The following is a 7,024-nucleotide window of genomic DNA, read 5'->3' on the forward strand; positions in this document are numbered from 1 at the left end:
ATATAACACGAGGGTTGGATCCCAACCCCAAAAAAACTGCCAACCAATGCAACTAAACACGAAAGAAAGAGGACATATATATATACATATATATATATATATATATATATATATATATATATATATATATATATATATATATATATATATACATATAAAATTATATAAATGTAAAAGTCTGTGCCGGATCAAGTAAATTATAAAGAAAAAATAAATAACATTACATGAGTTACTTAATATTTGCATACTGGTTTCGTGTATATACTGATGATGATGTTATGTTATTTATTTTTTTCTTTATACATACATACATACATACATACATAAATACATTGTATACAGAGCACGATACAAATACACTTGAGTTTTGGAATCTATGTACTGTATGTCAGTTCTTCTGCGTATCTATGCACTGTATGTCAGTTCCTCTCAGTATAAAAAAATATGTGAAACGTCTGAGGCATTTTAAAAGAAAAGACATTCACTTGCAGTACGGCATTTCAGCTAGACGCACAATACGAAGCTCGATCAAGGAATCTCACACATGCTTTAGTCTCTAAAATATAAATAAAATCAGACATATAATAACAAATGTATGCATTAAATGCAGTCCAGAGTCTAAAATAGTCTACAGTTTAAAACTGGCAAACTTTCTATGCAATCGGCATATAAAAATATTTTGTATTCAAACAGGTATTAACGTACAATATCCACAACCTATAATATTGTAGCAAATTAAAGTTACACTAAAAACAAACTTACATACCATGTTTTATTTTGAAACAGAGTACATGTTTTTGCTATTACCCTGATCATATTTGGGTGGGAAAACAAGAATTCAAATTTATCAATTAAAGTTAACACTAACAGAGCTTGCTTTTATAAAAAGAGCATTTCTCTCAGACAAATACAGAGGACAATCTAATAGGACATGCATTTCTGTCTCGACTGTATCGACGCAGAATGGGCAGACCCTTTCTGATACTGGGAGATTCACATAACGTCCTGGGGCAACCCCACGCCTGAACTCGGCTAATGCTGATCTATGACAATACGGTAACTGGGGCAACCCCACACCTGAACTTGGCTAATGCTGGTCTATGACAATACGGTAACTGGGGCAACCCCACACCTGAACTTGGCTAATGCTGGTCTATGACAATACGGTAACTGGGGCAACCCCACGCCTGAACTCGGCTAATGCTGATCTATGACAATACGGTAACTGGGGCAACCCCACGCCTGAACTCGGCTAATGCTGATCTATGACAATACGGTAACTGGGGCAACCCCACACCTGAACTCGGCTAATGCTGATCTTTGACAATACGGTAACTGCATTTTACAATACTGCTCAGTTTCATACTTTTGTTAAAAGGTAAAAAACAAACAATTATTTAATCCTAGCCTGATGGCACAATTTATTATTTCCTTTTTGTACTGACCGGTCAAATAATGTTCCGCAATTTATTCACACCAGACTCCGGACGTGACTGTCCGTGTAAACAAGAAAATTATACACCGGTACAAATAGGGTAGGGAGAATCTATTATAGTCTGTAGCCCATTGTTTATACCTGTTTACGCATTTTGTACTTGGAGCTGGGAGGTACGACAGTTTAATATCGCTAGATTAAAGGATTGTGTAATAATCGTGACGTTGATCGTATAATAACTTGTAAAATGATAGTTATAGTGATGATGATGATATTGATATTAAGGAATAACTGCGACTATTAAACTGTTCAACGCTTTGAAGTTGCGATTTTTTTTAAAAAATCTAACCAAGTAAAATGATGTCTTATATTGGCGTTGGTGTTGCCGTGCCACCAACCGTTAGAGAGGGCCTTGCACCAACCATTGGTCGGCCATTCAACATTTTTTACCTCGAACTGGCTTAATAATTATAATAATAATAATAATAATAATAATAATAATAATAACTTTATTTTCTGAAGGTGACATACTAAGTGTACAAATACAGATATTTTACAACTTATTTCCAGTATGGCCTTCAACTGATATACATTCACACATACACACAATCATACAGTCAATTTATAATTTAACATTTATACAAAAATACACATATCAGAATTACTTAAATTTTCTCGACAAACACGTCTCAAATTAAAGAAGTCTTAAATAAACGTAATGTAACAATAACTATGTTTTAAAAGAATTACCATGCGTCACAAAGAATATACATGACAATTAAGATACATACAAAAAAGAAAGTATGTCCCATAAGATAATAAATAGTTCCAGATTTGAATAATAAGATAGTATGAATATTATTATTATTGGAAACGAATACAGTAACATCAATTCAACAAAATTCTTGTAATTACAAGTATTTAATTGCTAAAAACTATTGTAACAAGAGAAAATTCTTTAAATTATGCTTGAAAGTAGTTATATTATTATTATTATGAAGTTTAATGTAAGAAGGAAGTGAATTCAATATGTGTGCAGCTTTGTAGCTAAATGTTTGTTTCAGGTAGTTTGTTTTAGGTTTAACAATAGAAAGATCCATGTTTTCGATTGAGCGCAGACTGTAATGATCATTATGAACAAAATGTAGTAAATCTGAAATGTATATAGGACAATCTCCTGTTTTACTTTTGTACACTAATAATGAAATATGGTATTTGCACCTGTTCTCAAAAGACAGAAGTTTTGAATTTGTTAATACTTCATCAAAGTTGCTACACTTTGATTTTGTGATTATTTTTATGGCGCGTCTCTGCAAAGATGTAATTTTATCAGTGTCCGATTTGTGACAAAGTCCCCAGACATTGCAAGAATACTCCATGGTTGACATAATATATGCATTGTAATACAATAGTTTCATCTCATCTGTTAAGAAAAATGCAATTCTTCTAAGTAGAGCAATTTTTGAGTTTAGTTTATTGGCCACGGTACTAACGTGGGATTGCCAAGACAGAGTTTCATCGATATATACACCTAGAACTTTCTGACACTTCGCATTTTCAATGACCGAACCGTCTAAAATTAACTCAAGTTTTTTAGTATGTTTTATTTTGACTCTAGTGCTCAATACCATACATTTTGTTTTTGAAGGATAAAGTGACATGTTATTTATTTTACACCAATTATGGACACTATTTAGGCTATACTGAAGTTCAGACTGAATTTTTGTAATACTGTCGGCGGATTTATGTAGGGTGGAGTCATCGGCATATAGATCAATGTTGGTAGTATTTGAAATTAACGCCATGTCATTGATATATATCAGGAAAAAAAGGGGACCTAGTATGGATCCTTGCGGGACACCTGATTGTACTGTCATTCTTTTGGAATGCAGCTTCTTTACTTCTAGAGTCTGTGTTCGATTAGCTAAATAAGATTTAAATATATCCAATGTTCTGTCTGTAAAATGGTAAAGTTTCAGTTTATAAATCAGTATTTCATGATCCACCATATCAAAAGCTTTCCTTAAGTCAAGAAAGATAGCCCCTACATACTCCCCATTGTCAATGTCTTTTAGCCACGTTTCTATTAGATATGTTAAAGCAGTCTGACAGGAGTGGTTAGGTCTGAATCCTGATTGATTTTTGTGTATTATATCTGTTCGTTTAAAGAAGTCCTGTAACTGTGTAGCAATGTGACGTTCAAATATTTTAGATATTGTATTAAGTACGGAAATAGGTCTATAGTTTCCTGGGTCTTGTTTGTTACCTGACTTGAATTTAGGAATAACCCTTGCTTCTTTTAATTTATCAGGAAAAGTACCATTGTATATATTATTATTTATAATAGATGCAATTGCAGAAGTAATATGATCTCCACAATATCTCAACAATCTTGGTCCGATACCGTCAAGACCAGTAGATTTTGATAAGTCAAGTTTGTCAATGATATTTTTTACATCTAATGGAGTTATGTATTCAATATTAAACTGTACATGGTGCAATTTCGCATCTAAGTATTTTTGAAGTTTTGTGAAATTTGTATCAACTAAAGGTATTTTTGTAATTATATGGGATACATTTACAAAATGGTAATTAAGGGCATTTAATATTTCCAACTCATCAGTTACGACATTATCGTCAATTTTGAGTTTATTAGGAATATTAAATTGTTGGTTTTCTTTGTCATTATTGGTAATATTCTTTAGATTTTTCCATAGATGTTTAGGGGATTTATTATCTTTTACAGCGTTGTTATAAAAAGTTTTCTTACTTTTCCGTATCATAGAAGATAACTTATTTCTAGTTTTCTTGAAATTTTCAAAGTCTTTATGCTTGTAATAATAGTCTCGGAGATAAATTGCTTGTCGAATATCTTCTGTAAACCAAGCTGGTTGACAAACCTGTTTAATTCTTTTCTGTTTAATCTTTGTGTGTTTGGCTAGAACACTATCGATGATATCATAAAACATATCTAGCGCCAGATTTGGGTTAGATACAGTTTCGATACCATTTAGATGTGAATTTGCTAAGTCAATTCTAAAAAGGTCTACATTAAAGTTTTTGAAACACCTGTAAACTATTGTTTCATGACTATTTATATTGTTTTTCATTGTCTTCTTTTTTTGTAGATCTTGTAATAGAGACAGGTAAATGATCGCTTATAGCGTAGTCATATACAGCGATATCTGATATGAGATCGCTTCTTGTGGTATAAATTGATTCAGTTTAGCAGGGCTGCGTCCACCCGCCTGTCATTCAGTATCGTCGGGGATGTTGATCATAATATTTTGTACGAGTAAGGCCGTACATATGTTTGCATACTTGTTGCTACATACCTCTAACACACGGGTTCGTTGTTGCGCAACAACCATAGCTTCCCCCCTCTCCGCTATATGGATCCGTTTTCAGTTCCTAATTGTGTGTCGGATTGGTACAGCCTTTTCTGGGTTAGTTTCAAATTCATTAACAACAAAGCTTTGCTAGTCTTTCCCTTGAAGCTATTCTTTTTATTTTCTTTAGTCGTATTTATTAAAAGTTTAGCTGTGTACGAAAGGTATTTTGGTTTTGATTTTGCACAACTCGAACTATTTGCAATCGAATCCAAAAATAAAAAAAAAGTAAATAAAAAAATCTATTGTTCTACAGCAGCACTCGCTCCTGTCTTGTTTCTTTCTGTAACTTCTGTACGCAGTTATGAAGTGGATTTGAGCTTTAGGAGAGAATGCTGTCTAGCTTCATACTATTTCTGTCAGTAACATTAAACCTCAATACATAATTATTAGCAGGCCAGGCATTGGCATATCTTTTGATACATATTAAGTCATATGAATAACCTTTGGCAAACTCTAAAGATTTCTATATTTTCTGTTACCTTTCGTCTAGATTATTAAGAAGTCACAAGTAATAAATGTTTTTATTTCGTCAAGTCCTTTGTTTTTAAATTTCAGTACAAGAATAAATTACATCTAGTCTCAGCCATAAATATAAAGGTATCCGTTACTGTATGACAGATTACAGATGGAACTTCATTATAAATGGTAATAAAAAGCGTCTTGTTTAAGTCTAGATTCAGTAAAGGTAAGTTATTCCTTCTATATACTTTTCAGTTCATGTAATTTTAAATCATATAATTTTGACAAAGAGTTTGAAAATCAACACATAACCAACATTCTATGTGCTAGACGAATTTTATATAATAAACTATTTAGTGGCCCTCAATACACATGCGGTCGCATGTGCTTTTCGGTATTTATAACTTAAAGCAAACAGTGAACAATTTGCCTCGTTTTCTATCAGCTATTAATGCAGAAATCTCTGCTTTTTTTTCTTCGTTGTCAGCTTATAACATGGGTTTCTGCATCTTTGCATTGCATGCAAGTTGCTAAGCAATTTAACTAGTGAATTTTATTCTGTATATATTCATTTCTATAAATTTAAACATGCTATATGGCATAATATCAATGAAATAAAGTCGCGGCCATTTCCCATCTAGGTCTTTGTGTTTGTTTACTTGTGATTGCTAATAAGAACAGTTTTAGAATGTTTGTACTGACGTCTTGCAACGGCTGTCATAGACATATGTAGTGAACCTCATAAAATCTTTGTATGTTCTACCTTGGTCGTAGTCCTAAATATAAGACCTGACATAACTCATATCACTTTATAAGTTCATTTCAATTGATATTTTACATTTTTTATTTTCCATGTTATGTCAGGTCTTAACGTTGAACTGAAATAACGTATAGCACAAAAATCGCTTCAGATTTGAATTTTGATCGGAAGGATTTTAAACGACTTTCTGGCAAAAGTGACTGAAACTTTCACATTGAGTATGAAGAATAGTCATAAATGTGCTTTATGGCAGCAATTAAAAATTATATTTTACCTTATTTGTTATTAATTAACCAATTAATTAATCCAGTATCCAATCCGTTGAAAGTTTTGAATAGTGGCATGGTAATAACCGAGGGTGTTCCTGATGTAAACATGATTTGCATATTAGAATTATTTCTTGAACGAAAGTTACCTTTTGGCTTTCACATACAGAGAAAATATAAATGTCAATAATCTTTCTATTTCCAGAAGAGACATTTAAAATTTGTAAGGATAAAAATAGAAAATATATATTTATGATGAAAAAAATCAAAATTACAATGAAAGTATTTGGCGGGAAATATTTTTCCGTCTACCGCCGATCAAATTTAATTGGTACTTTTAATTTCGAAACAAGATGGTGGCATGTCAAATATAAACATTCGATGTCAAAAAGATGAAGAGTCATTTCGCGTATAATAATTGATTGTAAATCATTTTAACCTTGCAGAATTGAAGCAAATGTATTTTTGTTCCTATTAGGTACAAAGTTTAACGACTTTATAATGTTTTAGAAATATTGATTTTATGCTACACTTCTTTCATACTTAGCGTTTAGACGTCGAAAAAGTCTTTGATAGTAAAAATGTAAAATGTCAGAATATTGACTGTTGAACGTCAAATGACAACTTTTTCACGTCTAATTATTTGGACTACCTTGGTCGTTACCGGTCTTAAGTTCTGTCCTTGCATCAAGACTTAGGCAGTCACCTGCCT

At 32.2% G+C, this 7,024-nt stretch overlaps 1 protein-coding gene across 1 annotated transcript in view; it reads right to left on the reverse strand.

Moving 5' to 3' along the window:
• The window catches only part of LOC123564283 (kelch-like protein 2), a 318,752-nt gene extending 315,671 nt beyond the window's left edge, over positions 1-3,081 (reverse strand). The window contains exon 1 of the mRNA XM_053536921.1: positions 3,069-3,081. The gene's annotated coding sequence lies outside the window, so the exon portion shown is untranslated. The remainder of the gene's footprint in view (positions 1-3,068) is intronic.
• Between the last annotated feature and the right edge of the window lie 3,943 nt (positions 3,082-7,024).

Source organism: Mercenaria mercenaria, chromosome 2 (assembly GCF_021730395.1).
Source record: "Mercenaria mercenaria strain notata chromosome 2, MADL_Memer_1, whole genome shotgun sequence".
In the NCBI taxonomy this organism is placed as follows: domain Eukaryota; kingdom Metazoa; phylum Mollusca; class Bivalvia; order Venerida; family Veneridae; genus Mercenaria; species Mercenaria mercenaria.